This window comes from Helianthus annuus, chromosome 10 (genome assembly GCF_002127325.2).
Source record: "Helianthus annuus cultivar XRQ/B chromosome 10, HanXRQr2.0-SUNRISE, whole genome shotgun sequence".
Lineage (NCBI taxonomy): Eukaryota > Viridiplantae > Streptophyta > Magnoliopsida > Asterales > Asteraceae > Helianthus > Helianthus annuus.
In genome coordinates, this window is record NC_035442.2 from 79,861,651 (window position 1) to 79,875,996 (window position 14,346).

Sequence of the window (14,346 nt, forward strand, 5' to 3'; positions counted from 1 at the left end):
CCATACGAGTTTTGTTAACGAGTTTTTACGAGATTTTTACAAATGGATTTAACTAAATGTTTTGGGTTAAGAATCATGGCTATGAGATTTTATAACAAACTATAACCAATTTGATTTGAGTTGGTTATTTATGTTGTAATACACTTTTCAAAACAAGGTATGTATTTTGACTCTTGGGGTCTAACGAGGTACTACAACATATAAACTAGCCATGAATCCGACACTCTCATAAAACCTATATACTCGCCAGCATTTCTTTCCTGACTTTGTTTTCACATATGTTTCAGGTAATGTTGATTGATAGGATGCACTCACATAGGACTGGACAAGGCCTTAGTGACTTAATAACAATGATAGACTATGTTTAACTTATTTGTTAGATTTCAAGACGATGTAAATGTTTAATGTTTAATAAAACGAAACTTCAAATTTCCGTGTGTTTGAAACAATGATTCTGTTACAACACTCCCCGATGTTTCCGCCACGTTTTGTTGTTTTAACGTGGTCGGGGTGTGACAGAAAAGTTGGTATCAGAGCCCATGGTTATAGGTAATTAGGTTATTAGTAATGCTTTGACCTAGTCTATAACCTTCCTAGGACCCTAACACAAGATTCTTGTGTTTAGATTTTAAAACAATACCGTCACCTATCCTTAGGTGACAACCACAATAAGAACATAACTTTCGAATCCGTTTTGAAAACTAATCATCCGTCCTAGGATGATTTATTACTAGGTTTTGAACCCTTTAAGTTTTCGAAATCTCGTTAGAGTTTGGGTCTAAATAGTGTGAACACGTGCAAACTGGAAGAGTGGGTGCCTGTACTCTGAGTTTTCTGTCTAAGGCTAGAGTGTTCGTACAAATCCGCAGTATCGGACCAGTCACTCTTACCTGGGAACTCTTGGGGTGAGTGTCCACTTATAGGCGAGTATATCTTTGGCCATACATTATTTTTGATCTATTTACTTTGATTAGTCACTCCGTGTCGTTTGTTTGTTCGAGGTAACGGACAAATGATCGCCTTTCTGCTATTTTGACGGTATTTTCAATACCTCCTTTTCTTTTCAACCTCACTCGTTTCTCTTATGTCCTTATTAGACAATGCCTCCTCGACGTGAAGCACAATCTTTCACTATTGAAGAAATCGCAGCCTTGGTTTCTCAGCAAGTGGCTGCTGTACTTCCAGGCGTTGTGACCCAAGTCCACGAGGTATACAACAACAACAACAACAACAACAATGTGCCGTGCAACTTCAAAAGTTTCAATTCTGCTAAACCTCTAAAGTTTTCTGGGTCGCAAGGAGCAACTGCGCTCTTGCAGTGGTTTGAGAGTATCGAGAGCACATTCAGACACGTCCAGTGTCCGAATGTGCGGAAGGTTGAATTTGCTTCTAGTGTGTTTGAGAAGCGAGCGCTTACCTGGTGGAATGGTATTATGCGCGATAGGGGTGCCGAAGTGGCATCGGCACAAACGTGGGATGAGCTTCGGGGTCTCATGATGAGAGAGTTTTGTCCCTGTCACGAGATTCGGGTTTTGGAACGAGAGTTTGATGATTTAAAGCAAGATGGGGCTGAACACCGTGCATACACGGATCGTTTTGAGGAACTCAGTCTGTTGTGTCCCACCATGGTTACCCCTCTGGAGAAGGCAATCGAGAGATATATCGATGGTTTGCCCGATTCCATTCAGGATATTGCGATCGGTGTTAATCCTACTACCCTTCGTCAAGCAATCGAGTTGTCTGCTACCCTGACTGAATCTCAAGTCAGGAAGGGTAAACTCACCCGCAAGGGTGATAAAAAGAAGGCGACTGATTCTGGAAAAGACAAGAAAAAGGGTAAGGGTAAGGATAAGGAAGATGAGACGACAAAGAAGTCGAGGAAGCAGAAGGATGCTCAGAATTTCGATGTTACGACACAGAACCCTCCGGCTCAGCCTCCTGCAAAGAAGGCGTATGCAGGTACCGCACCTCATTGTGCGCGCTGCAACGGTCACCACGTTGCACAGCAAGCTTGCAAGAAATGCACAACGTGTGGTAAGCTTGGGCATTTGGCCAATATTTGTCGTCTGGGACAAAATCAGGCTGCTCAGGTTCAAGCTCCGGTTTAGGGGAATGCTGCAAGATTTCCACCGGGTTCCTGTTTCAATTGCGGAGAGTTTGGGCACTACCGCAACAACTGTCCAAGAGTGGTGAATGCAAACGCAAATGCTAATGCAAACCCGAATGCGAACGTCAACGTCAATATGAATCTAGCACGTGGACGAGTGTATAACATCAATGAGGCAATCAACGATGCAGCAGTGAACGATTAGTATTTTGTATTTCCTCTGGTTGCTATCTTTTAACATTTAAAGACAATGCAGTTGTTATATAAATAAAAATTTGTGGTTTTTATTTTTGTGAACCAATGCAATTGTACGAATGTTTGATGCAACATTATGATGACAATACAAAAATAAACCACTCGTGTGATTTTGTTTCTTTTTTTTTTATTTATGATCACTTGTGATCTCCCCTTGAACCTTAAACGCCCGTTTCTTTTGAGAAACAAGAGCCCAAAGCTATCTATGAAAAAGATATGTTGCTTTCCTAGCACATGTCACCGAGGAGAAAGTCAAGACCAAGAGTATTCTGGATGTTCCGACTGTTCGGGATTATCCAGAGGCGTTTCCTGATGAACTGCCTGGTTTGCCTCCAGTTCGTCAAGTCCTATTTCATTTCAACCTTGAGCCCAATGCCAACCCGATTGCGAAAGCACCTTATCGTCTTGCACCGTCGGAGATGCAAGAGTTATCGAAACAGCTTCAAGAGTTATCTGATAAAGGGTTCATCCGTCCGAGCTTTTCGCCTTGGGGAGCTTTTGTCCTCTTCGTGAAAAAGAAAGATGGACCTTTTCGAATGTGTATCGATTATCGTGAGCTGAATAAGCTCACCATCAAGAATCGTTATCCCCTATCTCGAATAGATGATCTCTTCGACCAGCTGCAAGGTGCTTCGTGCTTTTCCAAAATCGATCTGCGTTCTGGGTATCATCAACTTCGTATTCTCGAAGAAGATATTCCCAAAACTGCTCTCCGCTCAAGATATGGGCATTATGAGTTCACTGTCATGCCCTTTGGTTTGACAAATGCTCCAGCCATCTTTATTGACTTAATGAATAGGGTCTATAAACCTTATTTAGACAAGTTCATCATTGTGTTCATCGACGATATTTTTGTCTATTCGAAGTCTCGAGCCGAGCACGAGCAACACCTTCGCTTAACAATGGAACTCCTGAAGAAGGAACAACTTTTCGCTAAATTCTCCAAGTGTGAATTCTGGCTTTTAAAGAAGTTCAATTCTTGGGTCATATAGTCAACGAGCAGGGTATTCATGAGGATTCTACCTCGTGTGTCGACTTAAGCACGTCTAGTGCAAGGTTTCGAAGCATCTCCTACTATTCGAATTTCGAAATCCATGTAGGATCTTATTATCTTTGCAATTAGATCCTTGTGGATGATTATCGCTCAAATCAAAGCCCTTGATTGGATTCTTTGTACGCCTTAATACGTACATTACAATTCAATAAGGACAAGACGAATTCCTATCAAGATCTCTCTATCTTCATAGTTAGATTTTTGAAGATGTTTAAAGTGTCAAATGAAATCCACGGATTGGATTCCTGGTATGCTTTAAATACCCGTGTCCAAAGATAGCAAATTAAAGGTCAAGTTAAACGAATATGTGACTATGTGTTCTTTTATGTTTTTGTGTAATCCGAGTTATTCGTTATCCAAATCCTCGTAGAACCTTCCATATTTTCATATGAGGGATTCATAGTAGGATATCCAAAGGTACTACCTTAAATCCTTAATGGGCTTCTACGTGGTAGTTAAGACCCTCGGATTTTATAGTACCATTCCTTAATTTGAAAAAGAGACCCTTTGGGTGGTCTAGTAAAACGATTGATTCAAATCTAGTTAGGAATGACATGTGATGATATAGTTGGAAAGACTCCTTGGTGGTCTGTTTTAAAAGATCATTTATTGATCTAGAGGACTCTATGGTGGTCTAGTCACACTCATCACAGGTTTGTTTATCGGGTTTTCCCCTACACATTATAAAGTGTACTGTGTGGACTATGCAAGGAATTGCGTAATTATGGATGCATACATAATTATGGAATTCAGTGCACAGAAACCACAGTAAGATTTTTCATGTGTAAGAACCGATAGTGGCAACAATAACGGAACGTGAACAATGTAATGGAGGTACGGTGGACGCACCAATGACACTTCATATACTTGTATATAAGTGTCCCTCTTATATTGTAAGCAAAATGTTATTAAAGTTACTAGAAGTTCAGAACCCTGACCAGTGCTATCTTATCTTTTCGACTTTATGTTTCAAAATGCCTAACTTGGCTTAAAGTCAAGGCTGAACATCAACGACATTCTGGTTTGTTTGTACCACCAGAGATACCGGTTTGGAAGTGGGAGAACGTTGCTATGAATCTCATCACTAGATTACCGCGTACATCTAAAGGTCACGATGCTATATGAGTTGTTATCGATCAATTAACGAAGACAGCTCATTTTATTCCGACTGGAAGATCTATCTGCTAATAATCTTGCAAAGATTTATGTTGATGAGATTGTATCTCGACATGGTGTTCTTTTGGACATCATATTTAATCATGAATCTCAATCGTTCTCACAAATTTCCTCTAGTTAAAATTTCGGGACGAAATTTCCTGAAGTAGGGGAGACTGTGACATCTGTGCCTCCACGGCCATCCAACAAATACCAAATCAATGAAATATTGTGTTTCATACTCGGGATTTGAATAAATATGTGTATCATTTGCACATATCAATTCTCGTTCGATTTCAAGGTCTAAATCGCTTTCTGGAAAGTTATGCGCGAACTGATGCGTAAACGTAATCAGTTTAGCGCGACAAACAGTCCGGAATAGTGACATAGGCTTAACATACCTTAAATAACCTTTACATAACTTAGAAATAAGTTTTGGAGGGTTTGGTGTGTCGAAATCAAGTTTATTCGCTTACAGGGACTAATTTCGACAAACTGCGAAAGTATGTCAATTTGAACTGTAACGAACATTCCGGAACTTGATCATAAGTTAAACATACCCTAAATAACCTTTACATAGCTTAGAAATAGGCTTTGAAGGGTTCGGTATGCAAAAATAAACTTTATTGATCAATAGGGACTAAAAGGGTCAAAAGTGCACAAGTTTGCATTTTCGCGCATATCTTACGTTCTGAATATATCCGGACATCCAAAAATTTATGTAAGCATTAAAATATTATGTTTTAGTGTTTGGCTTGTCAAAAATCCATTCGTCGCGCAATTTGGATCGTTTTTGCGTTCGTTACGACTTCCGTCGGAATTTACCGAACAACGCAACCGTACGACCAAACGAGCCGACATCCGAAATATTTTTGAGCACATTTTAAGTTCCCTATACTTTAACTTCATTTTAGAGCTTTGAAATGGGGTTAACGAGGCTTAAACGTGTCAAAAATGAGCCGAAATGCAAGTTTTGCAAGTTCAGGGGCTAAATTGTCATTTTTGAAAGTTGCTGGTCTGCAGGTCCCTTACGGACAGTATGGACATGTGCTTACGGTCCGTAAGCAGTCCCCAGATCAGCAGAATTGCAGAAACATTGAATCTGGCATGTTCCACCTGTTTTGATGGTTTTAATCCCTTGTTTTCAATACCATTTGATGGTTTTCATGTTCCCATTGTATTCTAATACCTTGGGCCCAAGTGTAAGGTTGAGATTCAAGCTCGATTTACGAGGAACGATCCTAACGGTTGTGAAAATCCTATAAATACCCAACCCCCACTTCATTCATTCCCACATTTGATCTGAGTTTTCTCTAAGTGGTTGTGTTTGTGCACTCCCTACCTGAGATTTACTTGGAATCAAACCTTGCGGGGACCTTCTGTAAGTATTCTTTCGCGTTTATCGTTCGTTTTAGCGTTAAAGTCAAACTGTGTTTGACTTTCTGCTTTGACCAGTTTATGGTCAACGCGAAGTTCGTTTGAACTTCATAACGTGAGCGTAATCACGATGGTTATAGTCCCTAGTAACTATACCTACTGATTACCGCGTTATCTAGGCTCAGTGACGAGTCGTAGCTTCGGCCAGAATACGTTTTCTCGCGTATTTTGTAACCAAGCTACTTTTAGGTATCAAAACCGTTTGTTTTGATACCAAACCTGTTTTCTAACTTAACTAAACATGTTTTGACATGTTTAGCTCGTCACTTTTTAGTTTAGTGCTTGTGTAGAGTCGTAAGTCAAGCGGACTAAACACCCGCTTAGACTTTCGAACACGACCCGTTTGGTCGATCATTAGGATCCGACCAAACATGTTTTGTGACCATAGTAGAGTAGGGAATAACCTTTCGAGGTTATACCTTATGATCACTTAGGTTTAATTAGTCGCATGATAGGTAGTTATATGCCTTTAGTAAATTACCAAAATACCCTTTTCATACATAATTGGTAATTAAGCATATGTAACCTAAACTTTTGACACATAACTAATTATGTAACATAATTAAACATGTATGGGCATATAATACTTGTCACAGGACTAGTTAGACGTCTCGAACGCGCTTTTGCGTGCACGACGCGTTAAAGTAGCGTAAGCTACCTTAATGGGTCGCGATGGGTCGAAAGCACTTAGGTTAGGTTTCAATTTAGTATGTAGGCATTGTTAAACCATGTCATGTGAGTTCCAATAACTCATTTTGGTTTACAAGACCACATCCTATCCGATCCTCCGACTTAGGTCCGGTTTATTTATATAGTTATTAGGTTGCCGATTGATTCCGTGCTCCCTCTAGCTTTGCTTGGTTGTTGTTCAAAGACCGCTAAGCATTCTCAGGCGAGTACATAGTTCCCCTATTTTACTGTTTTCGATTGTTTTGCGGTGATCCATATGTGTTAAATGATTTCAATGTTTAAACGATGTTTTCCAAAAACGATTAAGATGGTTTTTATTAAAACTAATAACGATTTTGACAATGTGAACAAGCTGGTTGGTTGTAATTACATAACGAATAATATCCATTAATTTTGGCCAAACTGACCAGTATTAGGTTATGGTACCATAGGATCTGACAAATCCTGCTATCAGACTGCACCCATGGTTATGTGTGGGTTAGGTGGGTAGCGACCGAATCTGTAATTGTTAACTTACCCTTTGGTGGTTAGTTAATGCGAGATGATTGTTAACTTACCCGTTGGTGGTTAGTTAATGCGAGATTGGCGATAGGCGAGTCACGAAGGTTTGGATATTATTAGCGAGGCGACCAAAAGTAGTTTTCACAAATTAAAACGAGGATGATTTAAACGATTTTAAACGAGTTAACGATTTTGAAATGATCTTAACGAGTTAAACGATTTGGGTAAAAGATTGGTTTTTGGTTAGTGTTTAGATAACGAGACGGGTGTAATATGGTGAAAACATGGTAGATACGCCGCTGGTACTTCTTATATATAAGTGTTTTCAACATATTACATACCGTGGCGTTATTTACTTCACTTGGGTAGACGATTTTGAGACGATGTCACACAAACGAGGTTTTTGAAATGATATAAACCATACGAGTTTTGTTAACGAGTTTTTACGAGATTTTTACAAATGGATTTAACTAAATGTTTTGGGTTAAGAATCATGGCTATGAGATTTTATAACAAACTATAACCAATTTGATTTGAGTTGGTTATTTATGTTGTAATACACTTTTCAAAACAAGGTATGTATTTTGACTCTTGGGGTCTAACGAGGTACTACAACATATAAACTAGCCATGAATCCGACACTCTCATAAAACCTATATACTCGCCAGCATTTCTTTGCTGACTTTGTTTTCACATATGTTTCAGGTAATGTTGATTGATAGGATGCACTCACATAGGACTGGACAAGGCCTTAGTGACTTAATAACAATGATAGACTATGTTTAACTTATTTGTTAGATTTCAAGACGATGTAAATGTTTAATGTTTAATAAAACGAAACTTCAAATTTCCGTGTGTTTGAAACAATGATTCTGTTACACCACTCCCCGATGTTTCCGCCACGTTTTGTTGTTTTAACGTGGTCGGGGTGTGACAATAGTGGCGAGCACCGGGCTTACACTGATAGGTATGACGAGTTGAGTTTGCTATGCCCTACAATGGTTACCCCACTCGAGAAAGCTATCGAGAGGTATGTTGATGGCTTACCTAACTCCGTGCAAGACATCGTCACTGGTAGTAACCCTACCACAGTTCGTCAGGCTATCGAGTTAGCTGCGACTTTGACTAAGTCGCAAATCAGAAAGGGGAAACTACATAAGAAGGGTGACAAGGGTAAGAAATAGTCATCTGATAAGGGTGAAAACAAGAAGGGTAAGAGCAAGAAGGGTAAGGAATCTGGTTCTTCGAAAGGGTATAGGAAGCGCAAGGCTTCCCAGAATTTCGCTGTCACTGCCTAAGTCAATCAGACAGCTCCCAATCAACCTGTACAACCACCAGCGAAGAAACGGTATGCGGGAAATGCACCGTTGTGCAACAGAAGCAATAGTCAACATCAACTGCAAGTTCAGTGTCGTTTCTGTACTAACTGTGGAAAGTCAGGTCATCTTGCCGATATTTGACGTTTTGCTCAGAATCAGGCCGCACATAACCCAGCTCAGCAGGCTGCTCAACAGTCTGCTCAATAACAGGCTCAAGCTGCACGACCTCATTTTCCTCCTGGTTCGTGCTACAATTGTGGGGACCTGACTCATTGTCGAAACCAGTGTCCAAGGTTAGCAAATGCGAATCCAGCTCAGGCTCAGGTTCGTGGACGAGTCTTCAACATGAATGCTAACGAAGCGCATGCAGACAACTAGGTGGTGAACGGTACGTTCTTTGTTAATAATCAGCCTGCATCTGTTCTTTTTGATTCGGGTGCCGATAAGAGTTTTGTGTCTTTATCTTTCGAGCCTCTGCTCCGCATGTCTAGAATAAATCTAGGAAAACCCTTGGCAGTGGAAGTTGCTAGTGGTGAACCTGTTGTTCTCAATTCTATTCTTCGCAATTGCCAGTTGAACCTTAACAACTCCCATTCCTAAAATCCTAGGTTTGTTTGGATGGAAGGAATGATTGAATCCAATATACATAATTCAGATAGACCTTTAATCTGTTTAAGGGTTTGTCGCCACAGTCGCAAGGCTTGAATGTATGCATTTTCACAATACCGCATTGATGTTTGTATTAGTAGAGCATGCAGTTATTTTACAAAACATAATTTTGATTTAAACTATGATTTATTTCAATACCTTGTTTGTGCATTTTACCTATGGTTTAGTTGATATATTTCACATGCCATACATGACATTTGGTTACACATACATGATCTACATTTGACAATAGACATTATTTACACATAAACATTTGACAATTGGTTTAAACAAGACATTTTGGTGGTTTGTTTGGGTAAGTGATTTAAGTAGCGAGGCGTGTGTAATATGATAAAAGCATGGTGGATACGCCATTGGTGCTTCCTATATATAAGTGCTTTTATGATATTACATATCGTAGCGTTATTTAAATCATTTCAATTTAGACATATTACATTTTACATAAATAACATATTTTTCACAAGACATTGTTTTACAAAACAGTTTATTTCATACAACTCATTTTACTTGGTTATTATTAACCATACATCTTTCTTTTATGTAATCTGATTACTAATCAAGTTTTCGTATGATTTATAAAAGAAAACACTTAACAAGATTCATGACTAATTTTAATTAAACATTTCTTTATACTTAAGTCATGAATCCTATTTTAACAAAACCTATGTATCTCACATGCATTTTTATGCTGACGTACCTATTTTCACATGTGTTTTTCAGGAGCTATTGCATAGGATGATCAAGATACACTTAGGCGGACCTGTGCCTTAGTGACATAAAAGGAAGCTAGAACTGGTTTAATCATGTTATGTACTCTTGCTTTTCTTTGTTTAAGACAATGTAACTCCTTTTGTTTATAAATTAAACATAACTTTAAATACCATGGTTGTGAAACAATAATTTTGTTGCAACACTCCTCGACGTTTCCGCCGCGGTTTCGTTGTTTTACGTGGTCGGGGTGTGACAATATCTAAGTGGCTTACACCCTGGTGGAAGATCTACTAGCTCCCAAGTATGATTCTGCAAGATAGAATCAATTTCACTCTTGATGGCTTCTTTCCATTAAGGTCCATCTGAAGAGGTGACTGCTTCTCGATAGGTTTGAATGTATGCATTTTCACAATACCGCATTGATGTTTGTATTAGTAGAGCATGCAGTTATTTTACAAAACATAATTTTGATTTAAACTATGATTTATTTCAATACCTTGTTTGTGCATTTTACCTATGGTTTAGTTGATATATTTCACATGCCATACATGACATTTGGTTACACATACATGATCTACATTTGACAATAGACATTATTTACACATAAACATTTGACAATTGGTTTAAACAAGACATTTTGGTGGTTTGTTTGGGTAAGTGATTTAAGTAGCGAGGCGTGTGTAATATGATAAAAGCATGGTGGATACGCCATTGGTGCTTCCTATATATAAGTGCTTTTATGATATTACATATCGTAGCGTTATTTAAATCATTTCAATTTAGACATATTACATTTTACATAAATAACATATTTTTCACAAGACATTGTTTTACAAAACAGTTTATTTCATACAACTCATTTTACTTGGTTATTATTAACCATACATCTTTCTTTTATGTAATCTGATTACTAATCAAGTTTTCGTATGATTTATAAAAGAAAACACTTAACAAGATTCATGACTAATTTTAATTAAACATTTCTTTATACTTAAGTCATGAATCCTATTTTAACAAAACCTATGTATCTCACATGCATTTTTATGCTGACGTACCTATTTTCACATGTGTTTTTCAGGAGCTATTGCATAGGATGATCAAGATACACTTAGGCGGACCTGTGCCTTAGTGACATAAAAGGAAGCTAGAACTGGTTTAATCATGTTATGTACTCTTGCTTTTCTTTGTTTAAGACAATGTAACTCCTTTTGTTTATAAATTAAACATAACTTTAAATACCATGGTTGTGAAACAATAATTTTGTTGCAACACTCCTCGACGTTTCCGCCGCGGTTTCGTTGTTTTACGTGGTCGGGGTGTGACAATATCCAAGTGGCTTACACCCTGGTGGAAGATCTACTAGCTCCCAAGTATGATTCTGCAAGATAGAATCAATTTCACTCTTGATGGCTTCTTTCCATTAAGGTCCATCTGAAGAGGTGACTGCTTCTCGATAGGTTTGAGGCTCACTCTCAACCGTGAATGTAAGAAAGTCAGGCCCAAAGGATTTCTCAGTCCTTTGCCTTTTACTTCTTCTTGGCTCACCCTCTTCAGACTCTGATTGTTCTTGAGTTTCCTCTCGAACAATCTCATCAACCATTGTTGATGAACTTGCATGATTGGATGTTGAATAACTCTCATGAGATTGTACTAACATTGGAAACTCTTTTTCAAAGTAAGTCACATTTCCTGGCCTTGTCTCTATGATAGAGTCCTTGTGCACATCAGGATTCTTGGATTCATATACAAGAAAACGATGTGAGCTACCGTTTTTGGCATATCCTATGAAAATGCAATCACAGTTTTTAGCCTTATTCTAAGTGCCTTAGGGGGTGTAACAATCACCTTGCCAGGCACCCCCACACTTTCAAGTATTTATAAGATGATTATGTCCCCGCCATAACTCATGAGGTGTTACATCCTTATTCTTGAAAGGTATATTATTTAACAAAAAATTGGCCGACAATATGGCCTCCCCCCACATGTCCTGGCTCATCCCAGAACTTATCAACATGGCATTCATCATTTCTTCTTTCGCTCCACGATGGTGTATAAGGAGGGGTACACTTATCTATTATGCCACTTTTTTGCATATACTTCCCCAAATGGTGAAACATATTCACCTCCTCTATCACTTCTCACACGTTTTATTTTTTTGGTGAGTTGATTCTCAACTTCAGCTTTTGTAAGTCCAAGAACCACAATTGGATATCATAAACACCTAAACAAGTTGCGGGAAAACGAGAAAGATGTAGAAGAATGAAGAAGAATTTGATAGTATTGTATTCGATGAAAGGTGCACACGATCTCTTAAGGATCGTCTGGTACACGCCAATAAGTTTTGCAAATAATCAACAACCAAAACAAGACCTAGGTGCATCCTATTTATAACATATAGGATGACCTAATACAACCGGGCCAAGCCCAAACCCCTATTCGTATATAACAGACGTCGACCAAGCCCAATCCAAACTAGTAACCAACCCAAAACTAGTAACCCCAAGACAAACGTAAACCTATAAGTACATGCCCTTACAATATTCCCCAAGGTTTATGTTGTCTTGGCAGCTCATGCTTCACTTGCATTTCTTCTTTTTCTTCTTCTAGGATCAGGCAATTGCCTTCCAACATAAAGACCAAATAACTGAGTTTCCACTCTACTTCGTCTTACACATAAACATTTGACAATTGGTTTAAACAAGACATTTTGGTGGTTTGTTTGGGTAAGTGATTTAAGTAGCGAGGCGTGTGTAATATGATAAAAGCATGGTGGATACGCCGTTGGTGCTTCCTATATATAAGTGCTTGTATGATATTACTTATCGTAGCGTTATTTAAATCATTTCAATTTAGACATATTACATTTTACATAAATAACATATTTTTCACAAGACATTGTTTTACAAAACAGTTTATTTCATACAACTCATTTTACTTGGTTATTTAATTAACCATACATCTTTCTTTTATGTAATCTGATTACTTATCGAGTTTTCGTATGATTTATAAAAGAAAACACTTAACAAGATTCATGACTAATTTTAATTAAACATTTCTTTAAACTTAAGTCATGAATCCTATTTTAACAAAACCTATGTATCTCACATGCATTTTTATGCTGACGTACCTATTTTCACATGTGTTTTTTTAAGGAGCTGTTGCATAGGATGATCAAGATACACTTAGGCGGACCTGTGCCTTAGTGACATAAAAGGAAGCTAGAACTAGTTTAATCATGTTATGTACTCTTGCTTTTCTTTGTTTAAGACAATGTAACTCCTTTTGTTCATAAATAAAACATAACTTTAAATACCATGGTTGTGAAACAATAATTTTGTTACAACACTCCTCGACGTTTCCGCCGCGGTTTCGTTGTTTTACGTGATCGGGGTGTGACAATATCCAAGTGGCTTACAGCCTGGTGGAAGATTTACTAGCTCCCAAGTATGATTCTGCAAGATAGAATCAATTTCACTCTTGATGGCTTCTTTCCATTAAGGTCCATCTGAAGAGGTGACTGCTTCTCGATAGGTTTGAGGCTCACTCTCAACCGTGAATGTAAGAAAGTCAGGCCCAAAGGATTTCTCAGTCCTTTGCCTTTTACTTCTTCTTGGCTCACCCTCTTCAGACTCTGATTGTTCTTGAGTTTCCTCTCGAACAATCTCATCAACCATTGTTGATGAACTTGCATGATTGGATGTTGAACAACTCTCATGAGTTTGTACTAACATTGGAAACTCTTTTTCAAAGTAAGTCACATTTCCTGGCCTTGTCTCTATGATAGAGTCCTTGTGCACATCACGATTCTTGGATTCATATACAAGAAAACGATGTGAGCTACCGTTTTTGGCATTTCCTATGAAAATGCAATCATAGTTTTTGGCCTTATTCTAAGTGCCTTAGGGGGTGTAACAATCACCTTGCCAGGCACCCCCACACTTTCAAGTATTTATAAGATGATTATGTCCCCGCCATAACTCATGAGGTGTTACATCCTTATTCTTGAAAGGTATTTTATTTAACAAAAAATTGGCCGACAATATGGCCCCCCCCCCACATGTCCTGGCTCATCCCAGAACTTATCAACATGGCATTCATCATTTCTTCTTTCGCTCCACGATGGTGTATAAGGAGGGGTACACTTATCTATTATGCCACTTTTTTGCACATACTTCCCCAAATGGTGAAACATATTCACCTCCTCTATCACTTCTCACATGTTTTATTTTTTTGGTGAGTTGATTCTCAACTTCAGCTTTTGTAAGTCCAAGAACCACAATCGGATATCATAAACACCTAAACAAGTTGCGGGAAAACGAGAAAGATGTAGAAGAATGAAGAAGAAATTGATAGTATTGTATTCGATGAAAGGTGCACACGATCTCTTAAGGATCGTCTGGTACACGCCAATAAGTTTTGCAAATAATCAACAACCAAAACAAGACCTG